Below are 27856 nucleotides of genomic sequence, written 5' to 3'. Positions count from 1 at the left end.
GTACTGGGAGATGAAGAAGCTTGCACAGGATAGAGTAGCATGGAGAGCTGCATCAAACCAGACTCAGGACTGAAGACCACAACAATAAGTCTCAGTCTGATTGGCTAGGCGACCTGCTCACGTAAAACGAATTTCCTGATGCGGTGGTTAAGGTTCTGAAATAGCCTTCTGAAGGAGTGGTGTACAAATTCTGATACAGCCAGTTTTCCATTGTTCCCATGAACCACTTAACGCAAGCAATATGGGAGTTATTCCGGCTTTTACTACCGTAAAAAAGTCTTATTTGGACCAAAGAGAAGGGCCTCAAAAACAGATGCAGTTACGGCATCTTGGGATGGTTCCATTGCAAAAGACATTGGCGATTGCCTGCCTCGACCTTTTCCAGCCCGAGCTTGTGCCCCCATCACTAAAGGGCTGGTCGGCTACGGCACGTGACGACCCGCCGTAGCTGGGACGCGCTGCGGCTGCAGGTGAGTGCGGAACGCGTAGCCGCGCAGGGCGGAATCGCGTGACCAGCACGGCGCGGCACAGCGCTTCGCCGGAAGAGAAACCGGCGCCCAGCCAGTCGCTACTCAGCCGCGTCCTCCGTCCCCTAGCGTGCTAAGGCGGGGCGGGGCGCCCTGACCGCTGTCATCCCTGAACAGCGCCAGCCCGGATGCGCTGGCCGAGGAACGAGCACCCGCGTTAGTGACCTGAATGAGGTGGCGCTCACAGGTGAGCACAGTAGAAAGAAGGAAGGAAGAACAGCGCTCCTTTATAAGCTGTCTGGCCGTCCTGACGATTCTACAGGGTGTTTCAAAAAGGATTTTACGACTTCGAAAATTCGCACAAACTTACTCATACGACTTAGTCTCGGTGTCATCTTGAAGGAAACTAGAACAAGTTTTAACTCACGCGGCACGCCAGGACAGATTCGCTACACCTCAAGCACTAACGGCAGTTGCAACAAAGATGGTTACTTTTACCGGTTCTGAGTGTCCTACCTGTGTATATGCAGCGCATTACTGGTTCCATCAAATCAACCCCATGCCACTGGTTACCTGTACTGAGTCACATCCCTCCACCTCACTTACGGTGGAAACAAGCTCTACCGAGGGAGGCCAAGAAAATCTCTGCATCACCCTATCTACCACTGCACCAGGAATTCTGTCATACGTCACAGCAACGATTGCGATCAAGAAGACCAGCAACTGTTACCGCAGGACAACTCATCGCGGATGGTTTTGATCTAAATGAAAGCTGGAAGCATGAATGGTCAACAAAAACATCACCTTGATCCCACAAAGAAGCCAAAAGGTTTTGACCTACCTAGGAACCTTTGGTGCCACCTCAACAGGTTAAGGACTGGACATAGTTGTAGCTACTTCAGGTACAAATGAGGCTGCATCAGTTCACTAATGTGTGAATGTAATCAAGAAGAGCAGACAATTGAACATTTAGTCCAACGCTGTCCACTTCATTCATACCCTGGAATTTCCGACGACTTGTTCACTCTCACACCCAGCTTAATTAATTGGTTGAAAAACACGGACTTTAAGGTTTAATCTTGTCTTATATCATATGTATATTGTATAAAATCACTTGCCTTGTATTAACTGTCTATTGTATAAAATCACCATACGAGTAAATAACACCTGTATATATTGGTTTGAAGAGTCGAAGTCTACGTAAACTGTACAACTTAATTTTCGTACAGAGTGTGGTAAAGATCTTCCTAATAGATTTGCTAATTATTACTGGCAGAAGTGTTTTATTGAAACAGGGTGTTCGGCAAGAAATAACAAATCCTCAGGCGTCCTTGTGCGTCGGACAACGTCGTAGAAGAAGTGAGACAAAACTTTGTGAATAGTCCCTCAAAATCGACCTGGTTAAGGGTAAGATTCGATACTCGTATAGGTATCAATACCTGTATCTTTATACATCATTAAGGTCTAATTTAAATTAGTTGCCGTCTGACATTTAAGGTCAGATGTCGTCGTGAAAACGTGGCTGTCTGCACACTGCCAACAAAGAGCTATGCTGTCTGCGGCAACAGATCGCTTTAGTCTCCGTACTAAACTCCGTCCGAACAGGCCTCGCAAGACCGTATAGAACCGACTGACCGCTGTGTCATACTCAGCCGATAGACCTCATGGATGCGGATATGGAGGTCATGTGGTCAGCACACCGCCCTGCCGGCCGTTCCCAGAGCCGCCACTTTTCAGTCAGGCAGCTCCTCATTTGGTCTCACAAAGGCTGAGTGTACTCCACTTGCCAACAGCGCCAGGCGGAGGCGGAAGGTCACCCACCCAAGTTGCAGCCAAGTCCGATAGCGCTTGACTAAGGGTGATCTGACAGGAACCGGTGTTATCACTGCGTCAAGGTCGTCGTCTTTAAAGTTTCTATGTCCCTCTGAAATGTCGTTAAAAACGTGTAATTCAAGTGTGGTATACATCTCTAAAGTGCCCACTAGCATGTTAAAAACCACAGTTTTAATCAGGGGCAGACATATGTTAGGGATTTTTTTTTAAGGCCAAAATTTTCGCCTTCCTCGAAACAGTTCAGAATCTCTGAAACTAGTGAAATGAATGAAATTTGTTTTTTCGTAGATGACTAAACTTCCTCGCTCGACAACGCATCTTCCTCGACAACGGATCTTCCTGACCATTATGTTTAATACATCGTTTAAATAAAATTCATAATATCTCTTTAGTTGACTTAATTAGTGATTTGAGGGAAAACTGAAATATTTCACGTGCAGTGTAGTGTAACGACGTGGTTTTGTTTTTGTTTAGGAATGACTTTCGTTTATCATATGACCATGTGCAGACTTCGTCACCTACGTCAGTTACAACCCACTTCAGAATGATTTATATTCTTTTTAAATTGTCACAGAATGGTTCTTGAACGAAACTGTAAAACATCAGTCGAGTCGTATGCAAAGAATTTCGTCACTTGGGCCAATTGGTTTGCGTGAACTTTTCGATTTAAATTTCGTTTGTTTCTCCTCAGAACTTATATTGACACACTTTATCTTGACTTGATCGATATCAAAATCACACATTGACTAAACCTTTTAGATTCAAAGTTGCGATGACCACAATAATCTTGTCCAATATACTATTAATCAATTCACATACTTCTTCATAAATAATTCTTCAGAACACGTGTTTCAACTTTAGTAGTATACACCGTTTTTATTAACTTTCTATATACAGACGTTCTGAACCTCAGGCTTAACAGATTAGGACTGACTTTTCAATAAGATTAAGATCTCTATGACGTCATTGTTATACAAAAAAGAGTATAAAACATTCTTTTTAATTTTTAGAAGCACGACGCAACAACTCGGTTCCAGGATCTTCTGTTGCTCCTCGGCTGTCGACCCGCGACGTATAGCGGCCAGCAATTTCCTCTCTGGTCGCGGCAACGAAGATGCTGTCTCCGTTCGTTGCGCCGCCCTCTCCGTACATGAAACACACAAAAAAATACAAAACTTTTAGATAATTCATATCTATTACAAATAATAAAAAAAATATATGAACAAACTAAATTACACTTATAGTCACCTGCAAACTGGGCTGACACTGGTGGATGGGTGACGCTTCAATTTCGCGTCCCACTACATACCCCACCCACAAGCTCAGTTTGTCAGGTTTTAACCGATAAATAAAACTTTTCAATATACAATATTTAACTGTTAATACATTTCCCTCACATTTTACTTAACCTAGAGCCCTTGCTCTTAGATAGATTTAATCTTTTTAATACGATATTGTCGCGACTATTTGTCATTTACCCTTAATTGTGCCATTGTGGTAATTCATAACCGAATATATGGAGATTATTCCTCTTCATTTAATAGTTGCTAGTAAGTAACAATTTAGTTCGTTCCTTCACGTTGTTACATTAGGACAGAGCGTTCAAATTGTGATAAATTAGTCTCAGTTTTATTCATTTACTAGAGTTACTCTTTCCTAAAATGTACATTACTAATTAGTTTCTCACAATAACTAATAGTACTACCTACTTTACTTCATTCTTTTCCCTAATACCTTGTTTATGCCTGAGGTCAAGAAGAAATCAAACAAACTTTCTTTAGCATCTCGGCACGGCTTTCTTTGCCTTCGGACACCTTGTTGGGTAATGGCAATTTATTTAGGAGAAACATGCGAGAGAGCCCCGTTTGGTGTGTTCTATATTAACACTATTACAAACCTCTATTAAAGGCACTCTGCTATGTTCTCGTGAGCCATATAGCTCTGGACGCCCATGGTCCCTAAAATTATTGACCATCCCCTTTGGTTCCTACTATCCGAGTAAACATAAAATATACAAAATTCCTCTTGACCTAATAGCAAAATTTCTTCCATATAAATCCCCCTTTTGGTTATCTTTCTCCTTTTTGAAGTACCAGTAGATTATTGTGGAACACTTGTTTAAGCTTTCTCTTATATTCTTTAAAAATAATAAGTAACTCTCACGAAACTTCACATGAATAAACTATGAACGCTCTTCCGTGTGTAACACATACTAAATATTAACTTATTTAGGAATGAAGGGTTTCATTTGATCAACACTATATAATCCTTTAATTACACCTGATGAAGGTTCCATAAGAAGTAACGCTTTGGGATGTACAATTTTATGTACAACATATGGACCTTCAAAGATAAAGAAGAATTTTCTACATTCCTTAGCGATCTTAGAACTTTTAGGATGAGATCGTACTAGCACAAGATCTCCTACCTGAAATGAGGGTTCTATAGCATGTTGATTATAACTCTTAATTCTCCGTTCGGCATTTTTAATAATCTGTTCGCAAACTTTTTCGTCTGGGATGCATTGTTGGATCTCATTTGCTGGTGGCCAAGGTAGAGCAGCTAGTAAAGGCTCACCTATAATTCGTTTGCCTAAAATTTCTATAGGTGATAATCCCGTCGTTAGATGAGGTAATTCATTTAATATCTTTTCGAATTCAGGCATTAGCTTGGCCCACCGAGTATGTTTATGTGCACAATAAGTTCTACATAATCGTCCTAATTCTTTCATGACTCTTTCTACTAAATTACTTTGAGGGTGATATTTCGAAATTAAGATATGTTTGATCCCATATTGTTTTATCATATCTTGAAATCTTTGACTAATAAAGGCACTACCGTTGTCAGACATAAGTCGTTTAGGAATGCCCCAGTTAACAAAGTAATTTCGGGTGAGGCAGCGTATAACGCTTGCTGTATTCGCTCGTTTCAAAGTATATAGCTTCACATGTTTGGACCAACATTCCATTACAACAAACACATAAGTTAATCCTCCTGAACTACGAGGCAGAGGGCCGAAAAAATCTAATGACAGTAGATCCCACAGACCTCGAGGAATTACAGCATATAATTTATAACGCTTAGATTTGTTATTAACTTTAACCTTTTGACAGGTTTCACAAGCCCTAATAATACTTCTCACAATACGGGACATATTTTTGAAATAATAATACTTCATTAGATGTTTAATACATTTATGAATTCCAAAATGCCCATAACCTTCATGAATATAAGTAATTAACTCGTCTACAACAGTTTTCGGGATGCAGATTTTCCATCTCTGGTGTTCCCTCTGTGCTTTCCAATACAACAAGTCGTTAAAATATAACCACACACCCCGGGTGTTAACTGTTTCGTCCCCATTATTAAGGTTTTGTATAAGGTCCCTATATTGATCGTCATTTCTTTGATTGCACTTAACAGCAGTTACTAGCCGTTTAACCTTACGTTCGTTCTCCTGAGTTAAAAGAAAATAAACATGGTAATTTGTTCCTGGTTCTTCTGCAATATTAATATTCTCCATTCCTACGGGGAGTCTCGACAAAGCATCTGAAACTACATTCTGAGATCCTTTTATATACCTAATTTCGTACTGAAATTCTTGCAAGCATAATACCCAACGTAATAGTCTACGGTGAAGTAACCGACAATTGTTCAGAAAGATTAAAGCCTGATGATCAGTATATACAATTGTTTTTCTTCCCATTAATAATCCTCTAAATCGTTGAAAACCCCATACCACTGCGAGAGCTTCCTTCTCGGTTACAAAATAATTTCTTTCGTGTTTATTTAAAGTTCTACTAGCGAATCCAATAGGCCGATATAATCCCTTTTCATTGGTCAGATCACCTTGGAATATTACACAAGACACACCATAATCAGAGGCATCCGTACACATACAAAAGTCCTGATTGAAATCTGGGTGGTATAACATTTTGGCTTCGGTTAACGCTCCTTTTATCTTATTAAAAACTTCCTCTTCCTCTTTTCCCCAGAGCCATACTGACTTCTCTTTCAATAAATCTAGTAATTTAGGATTAACAATATCCTGCCCTGGAAGAAATCTTCTCAGGAATCCTACCATTCCTAAGAATGATTTCAATTGTTTCCGATTTCTAGGACTCGGGCATCGAGCAATAGCTTCAATACGTGCTGGGTCTGGCCTAATACCTTTACTGTCCACTATATGCCCCAAAAATCTCACTTCCTCCTTTCCGAAGTAAGACTTAGATAATTTTAAAGTAATTCCTCTGTCAATTAAACGGTCAAACAATTCCCGTAATATCGTTACGTGTTCTTCCCACGTTTTAGTGGCTACCAAAATATCATCTACATATAAAATAATCTTTTGTAACAATTGCTGACCCAAAGCAGAATCTAATGCCCTAATGAAAGTTGACACTGATATATTAAGTCCAAAAGGTAAAACTTGGAACTGATGTGATCTGCCTTCAAAAAGAAAAGCCGTATATTGCCGTGAATCCGGGTGTAATATTACTTGATGGTAGCCAGCAGTTAAATCCATTGTACTCATATAACGAGAACCAGAAATCTTAAGAAGTACGTCCTCCATAGGAATAGGTCTGTCTCTTTCCATCTCTATAATTTTATTTAACTCACGGGCATCCAGAACTAGTCGTACCCCACCAGTAGCTTTCTTAACTACCCACAAAGGACTGTTAAAAGCGCTACATGATCGTTCGATAATGTTTTGTTCTAGCATCTTACTTATTTCTCTACTAGCCGGTTCTTTGAATTGTACTGGAATAGGATAAGGTTTCTTAAAGAATGGTTTTTGATCTTTAATCTTAAGTTTACAGACGTAATCTTTAATTCTCCCCGGTTCATCTGAGAAGACGGCTCTAAATTCTAACAACAAAGATTCCAACTCTTCCTTTTCTTGTTCGGATAGATAATTCGTAGAATAACATTTTTCTTTCACTTCGGTTTCGATACTGCTACTAGCCTGACCTTGGTATACTTCATATTCAAGATCACTAAAATCTGTTAATAGGCTCATGGTCTGTGCGTACTTAATCTGTAAGGATTCGTAGCAATTTTCCGGTACTTGATTATCAGAAAACCTCACTTTAAAAGCACATGCCTCCTTACGGATGGTTAAGGAAGAGTCTTTAAAATCTAATATAGCTTTATATTTACACAGCCAATCTATACCTAAAATTAGGGCCACATTTAAGTTGGCTACGACAAGTACAGAGTGAGCAATTAATTGTTTAGCAATCTCAAAAGTTAAATAAACTTCCTCAGTAATATTCTGACTTCTTTTACCAGTAACTCCTATAATTTTCACCCCAGTTACAGGTAAGGTTGGGAAATTCCAATATTTTCTTTTAAGCTGGAATAATTCTTTCGATAAAATACTCACTTCGCTACCCGAATCAATTATAATATTTACTTCGGTATCTTTAATATAACCTTTAATAACGGGTTTATAAGTTATATTCTCCCTCATCAGATTGTCTTCCTGAAGCAAATCTTGTTGCCAGTCACCGTCCTTTTGGCAGCTTAATGCTAAATTGCAATTGGGTCTTGTATAATCTTGACTAACAGTTCCCTTTAGTTGACCCGTACTAAAGGACTTTACTAGTTTTCCGAACTTTCTATGATAACGTCACCTACCACTTGACCTTCATTAATTACTTGAGGATGATTTATTTCATGATCGTTATTGCGTAATTTCCGCATTTTCGAGTTATTGCCACGATTTTGTTGGCTCTCTTTATCTTTAGATTGACGCTTTATATAACAAAACCGGCTATGATTGTTGTTATTAGCTTTTCGTTGTTCTGAATTATTATTATTATTTCGAGGATTGTCATTTCTACCAAATCTAAACTTCTCGTCTTCCCTTTCTCTATTAAGTATATCTAACTGCTCTAAATATCCTAACAATTCGCACGGCTGTGACCATTCTTTTTCTATCATTCTTTCCTTTACATAATACGGTAACCTACTAATTAGGACTCGTATTAAATGACTTTCAATAATTGGTTCTTCAATTGATTTAGCACGGTTTAAATGCCATTCAAAATAATTCCTATAACCTCCCCACCGCTTAGAATATGGAGGAGGGTCTAACAACTCTAAAGTTAAGTGTTGTTGTTTTCCTCTTGACCAATAATGTTGTTTAAACTGCTTAACAAAATCATCCCAGTCCCTAAATTCAGTTCTATGCAGTACTGCCCATTCCGCAGCTTCTGCTTCTAAATGTCCTATTACAAATTGAATGCGTTTTTCATTACTCCATTTGGGAGATAATGATGTTTCAAAAGCTTTTATAAAGATTATAGGGTGAAGTTCACCTCCTGGTTTGAATACAGGAAATCGACTTGCTACATTTGAATTTGTCGTTATATCATTCAGACATTCTGCGAGAGAAATAGTCGGATTTTGTTTAGATTGCGGAGACGGAGTTGCATCGGATTGGCTTGCCGTGATTTCTTTATTCATATTGTTGTCGTCCGAGCTAGCAAATTCGATGCGACTGTTGTCTCTGATTATGTTATTACCTCTGCTATCTGAAATGTTTTCGTTATTATCTAACTCCGATAACCGTTTAGTAATTTCCTGTATTCGCATTTCTGTATTGGAAACGCGATTAGCTAATATCGATTCTTCACTGTGTTCACGATGTGAACGCTCTGTACCTTCGTCAATGTTATTATCTTTGGCAGTCTCAAGGTTACTGCATATTTCAGTAATTAAAAATTTCATGTTTTCGATTTCGGTATGGTCCTTTTCTACTTGATGAGTTAATGTCTCTAATTCTACATTATCTATTGAAGAAATCTCTACAGGTTTGGTAGAGACCTCTTTAATAGATTCCAATAACTCTCTACGAACAGTTTCCGTTTGCATAGAAAATTCATCTCGTAACATATCGTTATTTTTCTGTATTTCATTTACAACTAAGATATTGACACTATCTAGTCTCTCGGTTAAGTCAGTAATATCGTTTCGCATGCGAGCTTTTTCCTCTCGTGATTCCTGGATATGTTCTTCTAACCTTTTACAATTATCAGCAATCTTATTACTAAGTCCTACTAGTTTTTCCTGCATTTCAACTTTAGAAGACTCTATTTTATCACTTAATTCTCGGCTGGTTTCATTAAGATATTCCTGTAACCTGTCCGTAGATTTTGTTAGCTCCCCTTTAAGTCTAGCAGTAGATTCCTCGTTAGACTGTTTTAACTCCTGTTTTAGTTCCTCTTTTAATCTAGCAGTAGATTCTTCGTTAGACTGTTTTAATCTAGCCATAGATTCTTCGTTAGACTGTTTTAATTTAGCGATCGCCCTAAAAAGGGATCTCATGCTCCTATTGGACATAGACTGCTCTTCGTCTGACATTTCACTTCCCGACATTATTGTAAGATATTAACTAGTTACACACGCAGACTTGTAATCAACAATCCTGTAAAAGCACACTCCCTATGTACAACACTGCACTTCCAACTTGAAACAAACTCACCGGACACTAATATTGTAGTTTGTAGTTCTCGGTGATCAGTGTGCTGCTATGGGCTGCAGATATAACAGCCGTCGATGCAGCCGCTGAGATGCTGCAACCCCGCTTCCGCAACCGGCAGGACGCTGAGTCGAACACCTGAGACGTCACTGGCTGCAACCACGCCCGGCACCGTCGTAGACAGGCGAAGCCCTCAGCAACACCTCTAATACCAGCCGGAGGAACACCCCGCAGCTGACGTACTGGGCCTATTAGTTTAGGGAGAAAAAAGGTTGTCGGGGTTTGCAGCGTTCAGCTGCTGCCCAACAGATGCGCCTTCTCGTGGAACAACTGCGTGACCGTACTGCTTGGCTGCGCTCCGTCAGATGCCCACACCCGCGAAGTCGCCGCTGGCTGGTGAAGGCTCCACGAGAACTCGCGTTGACTTCAGAAGGACTCTTGATGCTTTGTTTCGTACCTGTGTGCCTTAGTTGCACACAAGTCCTGTTTCTAAGGTCGCCACGGTGTAGTGTAACGACGTGGTTTTGTTTTTGTTTAGGAATGACTTTCGTTTATCATATGACCATGTGCAGACTTCGTCACCTACGTCAGTTACAACCCACTTCAGAATGATTTATATTCTTTTTAAATTGTCACAGAATGGTTCTTGAACGAAACTGTAAAACATCAGTCGAGTCGTATGCAAAGAATTTCGTCACTTGGGCCAATTGGTTTGCGTGAACTTTTCGATTTAAATTTCGTTTGTTTCTCCTCAGAACTTATATTGACACACTTTATCTTGACTTGATCGATATCAAAATCACACATTGACTAAACCTTTTAGATTCAAAGTTGCGATGACCACAATAATCTTGTCCAATATACTATTAATCAATTCACATACTTCTTCATAAATAATTCTTCAGAACACGTGTTTCAACTTTAGTAGTATACACCGTTTTTATTAACTTTCTATATACAGACGTTCTGAACCTCAGGCTTAACAGATTAGGACTGACTTTTCAATAAGATTAAGATCTCTATGACGTCATTGTTATACAAAAAAGAGTATAAAACATTCTTTTTAATTTTTAGAAGCACGACGCAACAACTCGGTTCCAGGATCTTCTGTTGCTCCTCGGCTGTCGACCCGCGACGTATAGCGGCCAGCAATTTCCTCTCTGGTCGCGGCAACGAAGATGCTGTCTCCGTTCGTTGCGCCGCCCTCTCCGTACATGAAACACACAAAAAAATACAAAACTTTTAGATAATTCATATCTATTACAAATAATAAAAAAAATATATGAACAAACTAAATTACACTTATAGTCACCTGCAAACTGGGCTGACACTGGTGGATGGGTGACGCTTCAATTTCGCGTCCCACTACAGCAGCTGCTATTAGTTATTTAGATGAAGTGAAAAAAACGACTTACCTATTTTGCGCATAAAATGTTGCATTGGTGCAGAAAATGTGTCACTCTTTTCTTTCGTCTTGAAACAATAAAATAAATATCAAATTACAGCTCGAATCGAAACTTCTTAGCTTTCTTTTCATCTATTAATAATCATAAAATACCGATCGATGTTTAAATATTTTATATTTGATGGTTCCTGAACAAAATTTGAAAATAAAAAAATAGAAAGTAGGACAAATGTTTCGTGAAATGATGAGTGTACAACTAAGAAATAAAACAGATTAGAGAAGCATTAGACGTGAAAATTAGGTGGGCTGATAAGGTAAGGAATAAACAGGCGAGGAATGGAATATGCGGAAAACACTGACAAGAAGAAGGGACAGGATGATAGGACACCTGTTAAGACATCAGGCAATAGCTTCCATTGTACTAGACGGAGCTGTAGGGCTTAAAAACAGTAGGGGAAACAGAGATCGGAGTAGTTCCAGCAAATAACTGAGGACGTAGGTTTCAAATGCTGCTATGAGATGAAGAGGCTGGCACAGGAGAGGAATTCGCGGTGGGCCGCATCAAACCAATCAGAAGACTGATGACTCAAAATAAATAAATAAATAAAATAAAAACATGATGCTCGAAATCTTGTACAGCAAATTCAGGCACGTCAAATGTAAATATTTCTCTAGCCTGTTTTATTTCTTACTTTTAGACAAATCATTTCATAAAACAGTAGAGCTTTCGTTTTTCGATTTTTATTTCGATACTGGTACGGCGAGAGTCGCAGACGGTAGCAGGAGTGAGCGCTAGTGTCGCCAGCTGCAGCCGAGGCGCGACCGCAGCGACCCTGAGGTGGGCGTGCCGGCCTTGGCAGTGATCTCCGCAGCTGCAGCTGCAGCCGTAGCCGCGGGCACAGCCGGGTGAAAGCCCGCCACCGCCGCCGCCCACGCGGGCCGCCCCACATAGCTATCTGCACTCACCCCAGCGCTCTCGGGGCTGCCAGCAGCTGCTCGAGGAACACCCACCGCCCCACCTCAGCTCCCGATACTTTGAGGGAGTTATTCCCTCATCTCGGTCTGACAGCTAACAATCTTCCACACATTACTTTCACCGACTACTTTGCGTCTGGTAACTGGTAGTGCTGCGGCCGCAAGTGAGTAGATATTGTGGACATATGTAGACATCAGACATCCAACGAAAATCCCGATAGCCTCATTCAAAGCATCTTCTACTTGGAAGGAATGCCAAGGCGCTTTCCATACTGGTGGCGTATATTCTCCAGCTGCGAAACAGAACTTCAATCTGCGCTCCCCATGTTGATCCAGCAAGTTTACGTGTAACATTGTTTCTAGCAAGTACATATTTTTCCTTTAAGCTCAGTGCAGATATTTTAAATGACAGTGAGCGGTCTAGGCTGAATCCCATGTTGGTGCAACGTTCTAGTCTGTACCCTCCCGGTTCTGTTTCTAACTGTCTTGTGGCTTCTCCACTAAGCAGTTGGATTCTGCACACTTGAGTTTTTTCCTAGCTTAGGCTTCAGATTATTTTCCTCATAGAAGAATATAGATGTAAGTGTTAGGAAGTCTTTTCTGAAAGTATTTGTTTGGAGTGTAGTCATCCATATAAATAAGTGAAACATGCGCGATAAACGGTTTAGACAAAAGGGAACAGAGAACACTGAAGATTAAATAAGTAGATCACGTAACTAATGAGGAAGTACTAAACAGAAATGGGGAGAAAAGAAAGTTGTGGCACAACCTGGTTAGAAGAAGGGATCGGTGGATAGGACACATTCTAAGGCATCAAGGTGAAAATTGTAGAGGGAGACCAAGAGACGAATACAGAAAGCAGTTTCAGAAGAATGTAAATTGCATTAGTATCCGGAGATGAAGTACCTTGCAAAGGATGCAGCAGCAGGAGAACTGCATCAAACCAGTCTTCGGACTGAGGACCATAACAACAGTAGTTCTCCAAAGTTATCAAGCGTCCGTCAGGTTTCTTTCAATCTCTTCAAACGTTCGTCCTTGTATAGTAACAGCGCTGTTGTCTGCGTATAAGAATCTTTTTACTTTTGGCTGGTGTGGCACATATAGTACAGAATAAGGGGAAAAACGCTCCTTTGGGGTAATCCATTTTTTTGATTGTCCCATCACCTTTTGTTCCCTTGGAAAATTACGTAGAATCTTCGTTTCTTCAGCATGCCTCTTAACATGTAAGTCAGTGGAATGTCTTTTGATATTTCATAGCCTTTCGTGACGAGTTGTTGGTGATATACTGTATCGTATGCAGCTGGAAGGTCAACAACAACAGAAGTTATCTAGCTCCTTTCGAAACCGCATTCATTATGTTGAGTCAGGTTTAATTTGATTACAACACGATTGCCCCACGCTATCACCGGCTTGTTCAAGGATACGTTCTGTACTGATCTTGGGTGCTATTTTTGACAGACTTCATTCTTTCAAGCAGCTTATTTAGGTAGTAGGTTAAGGAAACAGAACAGAAATTTTTCGGTTCAGTAATGCTATTGCTTGTGTTTTCCTGACGGTTTAGGAACCAGAAATGTTTCCAAACATTTGTTCATCATCCTCATCATTCACTAGTTTATCGAGCAACTGCTTCATTTGTTCTATTCGTGTGTTCAAGATCCACTGCTTTATCTTATTTCAATGCTCGCACTGCTCTTTGCAGTTCTTCAGGTGAGAATGGAGTTTCTCGAAATTCGGTCTCTCCTTCTGTGTTTCGTTTCAGATTCAGTCTAGTGGCCTTCTATCTTGTCTTTGTGAGCAATCTGGTTCGGAGTAAGGTTGGTGCTCAACGGCGGACTCGTACGATTGATGCTAAGACTTTTATCAGCTTCCACGCTCTTCGGCTATTCTGTTTGAGGTTTATAACATTTTACACTTCTTTGTCCAGCTACGTTTCAGAGTAGTTTTTCTCCCGTTTCAGCTGTATGCTGGTAAAGGATCTGCCGTTGTACTATCTACGATAATCGTTCACAAGCTCTCGTCAGCCTGAGTCAAGGCCAGATATAAATTGTGTCCTGCGTCCACGTGGAATATGACTCCTTCATATTTTCTTCAACTTTGACGTATTCTTTGTAGATTTTTTTTTCGCCTGTCTCTTTGTTTTCATCTTCGAGAGCCAGTTCTTCTCTGAAAGCCTTCCATTTTGTTTTCTTGAAATTAAAACGGCGTTTGAAGGGCACTTTTTCTAATCGCACAACTCTAGAGGCTACACGCTGCTTTTTTAATATGATCAGAAATGTTCTCAATAATGAAGAAATTCTCAGGATTGTACTCTCTTTACCACCTGGCTCCATTAAATGATGGTCTTAGTTTAGGGTCGAAAATAAGCTTCACCCCCCTATCTTTTTATGAATGCTCTTTTCTCTTGCCTTATTATGCTCTTCATTTATCTCGTGGCTTTCCCGTGTGTGGTTCTCATGGCTGTTATTGTTCATCATTGCCTGTCTGGCTCTCTTCCTGTCCTGTACTGCTTTTCTGCATGTTCCATTGAACCATGATATGCGCTTTATATTGCTATTATTATTATCTCCTAGTGCTTCATGCGCTGTCTCCCTCATAATAGTTGTCATCTTCTTCCATTTTGTGTTGATATCTTCTTTTCTACTGTTGTCATTCTCTAATTCAGCGAATCTATTTTTAAGCTTAATCTTAAACTATTTATTCACCTCCTCCTCTTTTAGCCTACTCACATCTACTCTTTGGGTTCTTTTACCACTGTTGTTCTTACCTGATGGTTTTGGTAATGATTTTTTCATCTTTATTAGCACAAGAGAATGGTCTGATCCTATCTCGCCTCCTCTCATTGTCTTAACATCTGTTATTACTTTTTTATATTTTTTCTTTATCAAAACATGGTCTATTTGGTTCCTAGTTAATCAATCCGGTGAGGTCCATGTTGCTTTATGTATGTCTTTATGCGGGAATGATGTACTTGCTATTTTCATGTTTCTAGCTCTGGCGAAGTTGACAAGCCTTATACCATTATCATTTGATTCAGTGTGAAGGATGAACAAACCTGTATATGATTGCCATTGCTGTTCTTGTCCTGTTTTGGCATTTAAGTCTCCCAGCACAATTGTGATGTCGTACTGTGGTAATCTGGAGTACACCTGGTCTAACGTGTCATAGAATTCGTCTTTTATGTCTTCCTCCTTGTCTTCAGTTGGGACATGGACACTTATTAATGAGATGTTTCTATATTTCCCTTTGATTCTGATGTAGCATATTCTTTCATAGACATTTTGTAGTGTCATCACTTGGCCATTATTTTATTATGAACCGCTAATACTATCCCAAATATGTGGTGGTCATGCTTGTTTCCGCCGTATATGATCGTGTAGTTTTTTTCTCTGTGCATACCTTGTCCAGGCTATCTTATCTCCTGCAGGGCTGTAATATCCATCTTTTACTCTGTTAGTTCTACATTAAATATCTTTGTCTGTCCTGCAGCGTACAGTGTTTTTACGTTCCATGTAGCTATTCGTAGTTCTTTATTCATAAGATTGGCTCGTTTTCCGTTAGACCCATTCCAATCCGAGGCTGGGTGTGAGTTATAGGAACCCGTCAGTTTTTTACAATGTTGGATGATTAGCCCAACGATTAATCCTCCTACTTTATCAGGGCTTGGGACCGGCTGGAAGGCTAGTTTTCTTCCAGGAGTGGTTCTGTGTCATGATAGGTAAAAAAAGTTAAATGTTAGACATGTATCATTTCACGCTGTCTCCTGTCTTTTCGCGCTGTCGCCTCGTTTCGATGGCTTGGACCTGTTGTGCAGTGTTAAATGTGTACATTTGCATGGAAGAGCCCGTATATTTCACCACATTATATGTTCAAACCCGCGTCCGGCCATCCAGATTTAGATTTTGTGTTATTTCCCTAAATCACTCCAGGCAAATCCCGGGATGGTTCCTTTGAAAAGGGCACGGCTGATTTCTTTCTCGATCTTTGACACAGCCCGAGCTTGTACTCCTTCTCTAATGACCTCGATGTTGAAGCGACGTTAAACCCAATCTTCCTTCCTTTCTTCCTTCATCGCCTTATCTTCTCGCTGTGTTAGTACGGGATGCTGCTCCTGGTACTAGTAGCCATGGAAACGACGTTATACTATATTTCGTTCATGTCTGAATAATCAAGCACACATGGTAGATGTTCTGTATATTTGGCCAGCCGTCTGTTAGTTACAAGAGCGGCCTCCTCAGATCAGGCGCCTAAGGAGTGACGAAGGTCTTGCTGAAACGTCACACACGTCCTTCAGTAGATTGCTGTCGACAGAGAACAAGTTATGTAAATATCTTCGTGTTCCTGCACGTCAGAGTCAGTTCATTCATGCTCTGTTGTTCTGCTTATTGACGCTCATCGACAGAACGAATAGCTTATGAGCATTCCATTGAACTTTAATGTTCCTTCTTATCTCTGAGTTTCCAAAGTGCAAAAAGCTTTTTCGCAAGTATCTACTCATTCTGTAATTTGAAATCGCCTCCTGGAAATCAGTACCGGTGAAATATTTTTAATTACTTAAATAGTTTACTACAGGCATTGAGGATAGAGCCTTGAAATTGAAACGATAAACTAGAAAAGTTGTTTATTTGGAAGACATTCTGCATAGGCTCTGAAACTGTCTGTTCTATAGAAGTCCTCCAACACATTATGTGAATGGTTTCTTTCTGGATTTCTTGCAACAGCGGACAGACTTACCTGAATGTGTCGCTATCGGATTTAAAGTAAATGTTTAGTAAAGTCTGCTGTTGCCTGGAAAACAAAGGTTTTCTTAATTCTTATGGAAGCCTGCGCATCTTTACGGGTTTATACAATTGAACTGTAGCAAGCTGCTAAACACCCAGGTGTATGTAATGATTCGTGTGACACCTGGAGCTTGCCTACGTATTGCTTTAGGTGCTACTGACACTTTGTCTCGTGAAATTCAAAGCAGAGCGCTAGCATTAATTTTTTACTGTGGTACAATTCATTTAAGCAAGGGATTTTTAGTGAAGATGAGTTACGACCGTTCTATAAAGGCACCACCTGAAAGTTCCATGATTCGCTATTTCCCGGTACAGGTAGAAAGTCCGCAATTACTTGTAACCAGTAATCATGGTCGGTGAATGTGTGCAGCGCGCGAGCCGCATTTATCCTTGCAACATCTATTCGTGAGGCCGTGACAGCGAGGTTGAGAACTTGTCTCTAGGTCAGTAACAACTCGTTCTCGTGTCCCATTTGAGGAATAGTTGCTGACGGTGTTAAGCAGCCGTAACGCCAAGAGCACATTTGCTCTAACAATTAACAAAAAGAGTTTTCGCTCGTCGTGAAGAACACAACCAGATAACCGCGACATTTTAGACTACTTTCAAAAATATGCAGACCAATACAGTGCATGATGCGAAGTATAGAGCGGTTAACTGTGGCGTCCTTCTTTGGAGATATACTTAAATATCGCTGCAACACTGGCGCCGTGGCACCTCAACCATATTCATCGCCATAAATACATCGCACCTGAAAGGCTACATCTCGAGCGCTGTTATCCCAGTGCTCCATAAGAAGACGAAATGCAGGATGTTCGGACTAGAAATATACAAAAACATTTGTTTATACACTGAGGTGACAAAATTCATGAAATAGCGATACACACCTGTAGAAATGGCGGTAATATGGCGTACTAAACGTATAAAAGGGCAGTGCATTGGCAGAGTTGACGGAGTTGTCATTCGTATTCATTTGATTCGTGTGAAAAGGTTTCAGACTGATTATGACCGCAGGACGGGAATTAACAGACTTTAAACGTGTAATGATAGTTGGAGCTAGACGCATAGACCATTCCATATCGGAAATCGTTAGGGAGTTCAATATTCCGGGATCCACAGTATCAAAAGCGTGCCGAGAATACGAAAATTCAGGCATTACCTCTCACCACTTAGAACGTAGTGGCCGACGACCTACACTTAACGACCGACAGCAGTGGCCTTTGCGTATAGTTGTCAGTGCTAATAGACAAGCAACACTGCATGAAATAACCGCACTAATCAATGTGGGACGTACGACGAACATATCCGTTACAGTGCGACGAAATTTGGCGTTAATGGGCTAAGACAGCAGACAATCGACGCGAGTGTCTTTTCTAACAGCACGATATCGCCTGCAGCGCCCTTCCTGAGTTCGTGACCATATCGGTTGGACCCTAGACGCCTGGGAAACTGTGGCCTGGTCAGATGTGTCCCGACTTCAGTTGGTAAATGCTCGAGTGTGGTGCAGATCCCCACGAAACCATGGAGCTAAGTTGTCAATAATGCACTGTGAAAGCTGGTGGTGGCTCCATGATAGCGTGAGCTACGTGTATATGGAATGGACTGGGTCCTTGGGTCCTCTGATCCAATTGAACCGACCACTGGCTGGAAATGGTTATGTTCGGCTACTTGCAGACCATTTGCATGGACTTCAATTTTTATAGATGACAAAGCGCCCTGTTACCAGGCCACAGCAGTTCGCGATTCGTTTGAAGAACATTCTGGACGATTCGCGCGAATGATTTGGCCACCAGTCTCACCGGACGTGAGTACTATAGATCGTTTGTTGGACATAATCGAGAAGTGAGGTCGTGCACCAAAACATGCACCGCAACACTTTCGCAATTAAGGACGGCTGTAGAAGCTCTTTCCACATCATTTCGGTGAAAGAGGCGTTCAAATGATCTATGGAACACGTGACTAACTAACTGACTGGCAGCATGGCTCAGCACCTCTGCAGGGGACTTGCAACGACTTGTTGAGTCTACGCAACGTCGAGTTGCTGCACTACGGCGGGCAAAGGAAGATCCGACACGATATTAGGAGGTGTTCTATGAGTTTTATCATCTCATTGTATTTCAGTATCTATTAAGGCGTATAACTTTTTTGTCCAGTATTCTACAAAGGAGCTCAAACGTATTTATGCTATGTTGTACAACAGGAGCACCATTTGTAGCTCGACAGATATCGAAACGGTACTCCAATTCTTGCCACATGTTCATAAGCGTGACGTGTGTTATGACCTGTACTGTGGCACACATCCGTTGTCTACCAGATTTTGAGTGGTTATTACACGCTGACGTCGAATACAGGCGTTGGTCACGTTGATGTGACAGGAACGTGTATTATCGTATACCTACAGTTTCACCCGTGTCAGTTTTCAGTACTAATTATGACACACCAAATAAAAATTTTTGCACCTTGGCTCCTCTGGCGCCCCTGTCAGCAGTCAGTTGTCACTTGCGCCTTAACCCAGCTCTGGGTAATTACCTCCCGAACGTTAAAAAGAGGAGCAGGCTGCCTTGCAGTTGCGAAAACTGGCGCGCGCCTGCACGGCCACTGACCGGCAACCAGAACAGCTGTTCTGCGTCAGGGAGTAGTGCGTGTTCCAGGAGCTATAGGATTTCCACGCTCCCATCGTATGGCTTGAGAATCTTCTTATTTTCTTGCTCAGTATTTTTCACCTCACATAATTTGGGATTATCTGTATTCCGTGAACATATTTACTAACAAACTTTAGAGCACTTGCCACATCGTAGTCTATATGTAACCCATCTCGGGACAAAAGTTCAATTTAATATATATATATATATATATATAAATAATTTTGATATCTCCTAAGTTTTGTCTGTATCATCTGAAAGTTTAGTGATTGTAGCACAACCGGAAATATTTGTAAATGAGTTTTTCCTCCAATGAAGCAACAGCGCTGCAACGCAGGATGACTGTGACTAAACTACATATAAAATTTTTCATGTTTCATTTTCTGATCTTCCAGCTTTCCGGCACGTGGGTATACTTTTCTAAGGAAATAAAAGGAAAAGAGTCTCAAATTTTCTGTGGCGGCTTACGCAGTCGTGACACAACTTATGAAGGCTTACGATTTAGCACTTTATTTGCGGCTGTTACTGGTATTTATAATAATAATTTGGCGTACTTTTCAGTACTGAATATTGGAAGCTACACATAAATGTTGTTTTTCATTATAGTTTATGAACTATGTTACTATTATCAAAGAACCATAGCAACATCTGCCGCAGTTGATCTGGAATGTGGATTGATTCAAGGAAGAACTTCTTTTAAAGTGACTGTACCATCACTGTTTTCGTTATGTAAGTATCTGTACACGTGCTTATAACCACCTTATGACCACCTAGGCAATGTGATGTGGTGATAGACTTGCGGCAGATATTCACAAGGAGTAAGCTCCAGCCCTTGTTGTACTATCCCAATTAAGAGCATTCGACAATTCCCGAATATTACGGCCGTTTTTTCATCAGTGCCGATCTTCTCTAGCAGAAGTGAGCACATGCACATGTTTTACATGACTCTGCTGTTAACGAGATGTTCAAGCTGCAAAAATTAACTCGTATGTCTCAGTAATGTCGCATTGCAAACAGCATCTGTGGAGTGGAACGTGTAATTACGTTTTACTGTTGTGGCCAGAGTTGAAGTAAAGTTGTAACGCCTTTTGTTTCCTCGACCTTTACATTCTGTATCTCCTATGTAATGAAAAGCGGACTTTTGCGCATTCTGTTCGTGTTATACGAAATATTTGTAATATTCTTTGATATACGTGGGGAAGGAGGAACAAAAGAATGTGAAAAAGATACTCGCGTCATGCAGCCCACTTCGTCTGTTACGTTGGTGAACACAGTCTGAGAGAAGAATGGCAGATAGCGGCTATTAACTTTACTGCATAACATAACCTAGATGATTCACTGCGTCCTCAAGTTCACCATTATGACATTTTTTATTTCCTTGACAGTGACAGAGCAGCACAGTGATAAGCGACATATGCGACTGAAACGACCAGGGATGTTGCAGGCAACAGGTTTCTAATATGTAATTATTTCTCTTTGTTTTCAGGTGAGATTGCTGTACTGACTGATACTGGCGAAAATTCTAAGGTCGAAAGAAAGGTAGGAAGAAGGTTCTACTGAATAACAAATACGTAAGATATACTAATCAGCAACAAAAGATTTTATTCTGTAGGCCTGAATGAAACCACTGTGAATCTTTGCCCTCATGTATTTACGTTGCTAAGCACTTGTAGACTTACAAGGCCATCAGCAAATATCAGCTGGCTATCTAAGAGGAGAGTAAGGAGGCACTGACCTTGAAAATAACATATTATAACCGAAACGCGATTTTAATATAATCTGTAACGTAAGGTAATATTTCACGTAAGACTGACAGTAAGTGGAAAATTTTGAGCCTAAGCACCATATTATACATAGAAAAATGGACCAAATCCCTGAGTAAGAATGTTGCATGTTACAGACAGTATGATACTTGCATGCAAAGAATAATCACATGTAACCGTAAAAGAGTCATAATAATGAAGACAGGTACCAATAAGAAATTTGTAGCTTACAGAGATAAATTTACAGAACAGTTAACACAGGTACATGGAACCATGCTTTATAGCGAGAAAGAAGCGAGAGAAAACCAAACTGTAAAACAAACTGAACCTATTCCTGATGTTTTACCACAACATCGAGTAAAGGAAGCGGACGAGCAGGAAAAAAAGCCACGAAATGAATATTATGGAAAAGACATTGTGAGAAGTAGAAGAGCTGCGATAAACTGTTTTTTAAGTTACGGCTGCACTTTTTTTTTTTTTTTAATTTCGAGGTTTCTATGTTCGTCTGATGTTATTTCCGTGGTGAAATTTGGATTGTATTTGATACCTGTGACGTTAAATACGCACGTTGTATGATATTTACAGGTAATTTTTTATGGTGAGAAAAAAAAGCGTAAGTGTAGACTTCGTTCGATGGAGTTGCGCTAAACTAATACTGTTATCTTCGAGGATAAGGTTCGTAACGAATACGTAAGTAGTAGTTTTAGAATAACATCCAATACGGAAAAGTTTTGGAAATGCAAACTGTGACTGGACTGCCGTGTCTTGCGCAGACCAGATACGTCGTGACGAGTGGAGCCTCTGCCCACTGGACGAGAACAGTCCAAATGACTTTTAAAAGATAGAGGTTGCAGAACAAAATGCTTAACAGTAAAGCGGATGGCGGCTCAAGGCTATGAAAGCAGACTCGACGTAACGGGAATGTCCGAGGAAGAAAAAAGTTATAACTAATATGCAGCTGAAACAAACATCTGACACGGTGTGTAGCTGCGATTTGAATCATTGGTTGAAACCCGAATTTTGAGCCTCCTACTGAGACCCTTATGAATACACAAACGTGGCTGAAGTGAGTTCGCCCCGACAGCTGAATGGTCAGCGCGGCGGTCTGTTGTGCCAAGGGGCCCGGGTTCGATTTTCTCCGTTCAGGGGCTGGGTGTTGTGTTGTCCTCATTATCATTTCATCATCACCAGTGGAAGGCAACGGGAAATCACCACTGGAATCACTTCCCTAGAGGCTCATACGGTGGACCTCTCTGACGAGGCTTCCCCCATGACAAGACCTGCCGTAAGGCAGAACACAAAGTTAAGTATCAAGTGAAAATTTAAGGACATAGCTTTTTAAGAAACATTTACTTGGTAGTCGTCTCTAGTTTTACACAGAGTTCATTTTAGGAACGAAAAGCTTTTATTGAAATATCTAATGACTATTACAGACCGTTAATTTACCGTCTTTCAAGTACAGTTCCTACACTGTTATGACTTTTTAGAACTCTGTATTCAGCAGCGGACAAACACGGAAAAATGCCCTAGAGATATGTTAGCAGGTAAGGGAAAGAATCTAGTACCAAGAAATAAATGAAATGGGCATTTTATTTTAATCAAGACGAAGAGCTTTCAGTTTGTTTTGTTTTGTCAACAATAAATGACACAAGAACGTCAGTAGCAGAATGCATGCTGTAAACAAACACATACTCCAAAGTGGACACGCTTTGTGGGTAATAGGTGGCTAAACTTCGGAAAAACGACAAAACCTGTTAAAGTGTTGACAAGTGGCGTCTTAACTTGTGGTAAGTGGGAAACTAAGTGTACGGAAACTAGAAGATCCAGTATAAGTAGCAGAAATGTGTTACAGCCTAAAAATACCCACGCTAATATTTCTGTCTGTTTGCTGCGTTGACTGCGTGGCAGGAAGAATCTGTAATTGTGTGAATACACCTATACAGGATGTTTCAAAAAGATTTAGCCAGTTTCACAAAACTGTATGTTGTAGATGAAAGGCGATATCAATTGGAGGTGGGAATAGTAATTTTTTAATTTCACAAGAACCATTCAACTTTAGAAGGAAATACCTTTTACACGCATACACATAGAACCTTGAGCTATTTTTTACAATAACATTTAGGATCAAAGTTTTCATTTGACTTTCACAAATATTCAATGTCCCCTGCACTGGACGCACGACAAACATCTAGACGATATTCAGTCTCACCCACGCTTTTGTGAGCTTTCCTAGAGTTGCGCAAAACTGTTGGAAGGGAAGCCATATAAATGAAGTCCTTCACAATCCCCCATAAAAAAGAAGATATCGTAAGAACAAATGACAGTGAAGGCCAATGGTGCAATCCAGATATTCCCCTTACGACCAGTCCATCATTGAGGCAGCTCGTTCTTAAGGAATACTGTTACAAACAGGTACCAGTACGGTGCGCTCCGACCTAATGAAAAGTTAAATTTCTGCACGTCCTTGCGATGGCGGTAAATCCAGGCCTCCAACATATCTAGGTACGTGATTCCTGTAACAGTCTTTCCGCAAAATGTGGGCCCTGAATATTATTTCAGATACAGTGTAGAGCACACGAAGCTTTGGAAACCCTCTCTCGTGCTCGGCTGTTGTATGTGGCTGCTGTGTCCTCCACATGATTGTGTGGTGGCGGTTCACTTTCCCACTTAAATGGAACGTATTCTAATCATTGAACGCTAAACGCAAAAGGAAATTGTTATCTTCCACCTCTACGCCCAAAACTCTACATTGTGTTGTTTATTACCATCACGAAGCGCTTGTAGCAGTTGCATCCTTTATGGATTCGTCTTCCCCACTCAGCCTGAGAATCGACCACAGGCATTCATTACTAGACAGGCATTACGGTACACATTATCACTGGTGTCACTGAAGCCAGCACTTTAGAATCGCAACATGGTGACGAGCGCAAAGGACTGGTAAACAGCTATTTACTCACTAATAAATCAGTCGTAAGAGATGGGGTAAACTGATATAACTACGTTACCTTTAGAGTTTTGACATAATAATCAATACATGTATCGTGTTTGGCTGTAATTTTTTGTACAATAGACAGAAGGTGCAAGGAAACGAACACGTCTCAGTGCAGGCATAACTAAAACATCTTAGATATATCTGCTTTTGTGCTGTAAGCCTAAGCAATTACATACAGTATGTCTCATCTGCAATTACGGCAGTGTTTAAATAGTTTATTTGTATTTTAAGGGGTTTAATAAATCTAGTATTAACAGTTGCAGCCTAGTGATGTGTTTTTAACCAGCTTCGAATCAACTTATCCCGCCATTCCTGGCTCTGCTCTGAAGCCTTTGACACGTGTCGTTGAAGCTATAGTTATTGACCTTGAGTGTGTTTACGTTTTTCGACTCGGATCGCTACCTGGGCTGTTTTACGCACACTTACAGTCCACAGGTCTCTTCGACACTGCCACTGCGTTCCACTCACGCAGAATAGCGTAGAAAAGAAACACAAATATCGCTGCAAAGAATATCAGACACACGGGGAATGGCTGAACCTGAGTCGTCACGACGAGCGGACTTACGCGGACTAGAGATGGCCGTTATCGCTGAAACAAACGGTTTTCGGTAATATAGTTTTTTTTTCCTTTTTCAACGCCAGTTTAACCTAAGTGTCAAAACCGCTCAAAATAACCGTTTCTGAAATAACCAGTTTTCGGTTTTTTATTCCCGCAATAGACGTAGAAATTGAATAAAAATTGAAAAATTTAGGCTCCTTCAGTTTCAAGAAACATAGCGTCAAAATATTAAATCAAATAGGCAAATAAAAGAAGATTTAATCCGTCCATTGTTCGCCGCTTTTCTTTACAAGTGATGAGTGGCTGAATACTACAAAAAAACACTCCGTTCAAAAATCATGTTATTTTTGAGGATCACAGCACTGTTTGGGCACTACGAATAGTCAGTGCTAAAGGGTGAAAACTGAGCTTGAAGAAATATATCTTTTGTGTCTATTCGACCGTATTCGGAAACTACAAGAAGATATAAACAACATATCACGTACTTTTTATTTTTGTTATAAACTATGAATGAATTGTTAAGTTTCTTCTCCGTATATAATGTTGCAATTTTGTTGTGGCTCATCGCGTTATTACTCCTTGAAAGCGAATGGGTCATTGTAGTTCATTAATACTGCACTTCGTTAAATACTTCAAGACTAGGGATGGTGCTATTCTATTATGCAACTGTTGTTAAAAACAAAGAATATTAGCACTCTTACTATGACTAATTGATATTTCGATTCTTTAACCAGTTTATTAGTAAAAAATAAAAAAAAAGATTTGTTATAATCGAGACCAAGCAAATAGCGAAAAATACCGGTTATTCAGAACTAAAATACCGCTATCGGTTTTTCCCATCCGTATTGTGGACTACTTGCAGTACTACGTAGAATGCGCTGCGCGTCTTGAACGAGTACTCGGGGCGACCTGTGGATCACTGTTACATACACGAGCAGTATGTTGGCACTGTTGGTGCCATTATCGAATACGTTGATATGTAGCGGGTGGAATGGCGTATTCGCGATCCACACCACATATCTGTAACTGAATTGTACACGAAGTGTAGAACACAGAACGCCCTTTGTTACTGTGTAGTTGCCATCTTGAGTCGACGGACTTCGGGAAATGAACGAGCAAGCGAGCCAGCTGCAACAAGAACGCCCCTACCTGCAATCATATTAATGGACAAGTTAGCACTGACGCGATGCGTCACTTAAAAATTTACCCCAAATTTTTATCTTCATTCATACAGAAGATACAGTTTTGTGAAGTCAAATAAATGTATTTGAAATTTTGACGCTCTTGAATGATTAGATTTAACCATTTCGTGACCAGCGGGACATATGTGTCCCACATACAAATTCATTTCACTGACATCACAAGGATATGAAAGTGCCACATCTGTGTGGTGCTGCGATATAGCGTTAAATGTGTCAACTAGTTGGAGCCAACGTACTCATTGTTTGGCACCTAATGCGCGAGACATTGCTTAATTGTTTCAGTCGTACCCTCTGTTTTTGGCTGATTTATGTAATTTTGGGCCGGCCGGGGTGTCCAAGCGGTTCTAGGCGCTACAGTCTGGAACCGCGTGACCGCTACGGTCGCAGGTTCGAATCCTGCCTTGGGCATGGATGTGTGTGATGTCATTAGGTTAGTTAGGCTTAAGTAGTTCTAAGTTCTGGGGGACTGATGACCTCAGCTGTTAAGTCCCATAGTGCTCAGAGCCATTTTGTAATTTTCGTTCCTCTCTGCAATAGATAAGCTTAGTAAAGGCGTTTATTGTTCTTCTCTTACGTTGTTTGCTAGAAATATTCAGATTTGAGCTCACATTTAGTGATAAAACACTTTTCATTTAATAGTTTTGTCTTATGGCCAGTGTGTGTGTAGACAGTTTCCATTTCTGCCTTTTGTTTGTATTCGTATCTAAATTTTTCCATTTCTAAATTTTATTCGGCGGTGTAATCGCATTTTACTGCCCTTGACTTGGCATGAAACGGAAAACACAAATTCCTGGTTTGTTTTCTGCGGTGAATGTTTCCCTTCCCCTGCTCTTCACGTTTCTCCCAGTTGGAAGCTGCCTTACAAGAATAAAGTGAAAAGAAGGTTGGTCACATTTCCCTCCATTATTACGGTTTTACATGATGCGGCTTTTTACTATTGCAACATCCAAAAGAAAGAGGGGGGCACCATTTGAGTGCCTACTACCATCAGCATATTCTTCTCTCCGCTGGTGGAATCGGTCTGCAGCTGCCTTTACAGATGTGTACTCCTCTATGGATGCAGGGCAGGATATGCCCGAGGTTGTACCATGTCTATTTTTACTTGTGACGAATCGCGTATCTTTCTGGCGCCGAGCATTGGACAAAACTGTTAACTGATTTATTAGCTCGCCATTTTACTGCAGACACTCATTCTTTTGTACGGATGATGATGTGCTTTTATATGCAGTTGGAAAATATTTTCCAGCTAGGAGCACAAGGAGGCGATTTAGACAATGCAGCACACTAAATGAAGAGACAAGGACGAATTTCATACGTAGCTACTGCAAAATAAGTTTACCGCCAAGTTTTCAAAAATAATCATATAAATGTTAAACTGTGAATAAATAAATTTGTTTGACGTAATGATGATATTTACTTTCTTCTTTTTACAGATCCTAATCTGTAGTAAAAAAATTTGTTAAGTGTGATGTATATGCCTTGCTGGACTCCACAAGGAATAAATTTGGGGAACCATTTATTCCTCCTCCTCGAATGCTCCGGGACGTATACGCCACATTTGAAATATTTATAAAACTATAAATAACAATCGAAATTTAGAAACATGGCCTGACCAAGTAACCATTCCAAAATGAAGAAACCAATTTTTACAGTAATGTGCACCGGCCGCGGTGTCCCAGCGGTTCTAGGCGCTTCAGTTCGGAACCGAGCGACTGCTGCGGTCGCAGGTTCGAATCCCGCCTCGAGTATGGATGTGC

At 40.5% G+C, this 27856-nt stretch overlaps 1 protein-coding gene across 7 annotated transcripts in view; it reads left to right on the top strand.

The window, feature by feature from the left end:
* The window catches only part of LOC126179888 (sphingomyelin phosphodiesterase), a 419882-nt gene that overhangs the window by 255308 nt on the left and 136718 nt on the right, over positions 1-27856 (top strand). The window contains exon 1 of one of the 7 annotated variants that reach the window (XM_049924652.1): positions 21104-21122. The exons of the other annotated variants lie outside the window; for them this stretch is intronic. The gene's annotated coding sequence lies outside the window, so the exon portion shown is untranslated. Of the gene's footprint in view, positions 1-21103; positions 21123-27856 lie in introns of those variants that run through there. 7 annotated transcript variants of the gene reach the window in all.

The sequence above is a fragment of the Schistocerca cancellata genome, chromosome 1 (genome assembly GCF_023864275.1).
Source record: "Schistocerca cancellata isolate TAMUIC-IGC-003103 chromosome 1, iqSchCanc2.1, whole genome shotgun sequence".
Taxonomy (NCBI): Eukaryota; Metazoa; Arthropoda; class Insecta; order Orthoptera; family Acrididae; genus Schistocerca; species Schistocerca cancellata.
This window is presented reverse-complemented; position numbering and strand designations above follow the sequence as displayed.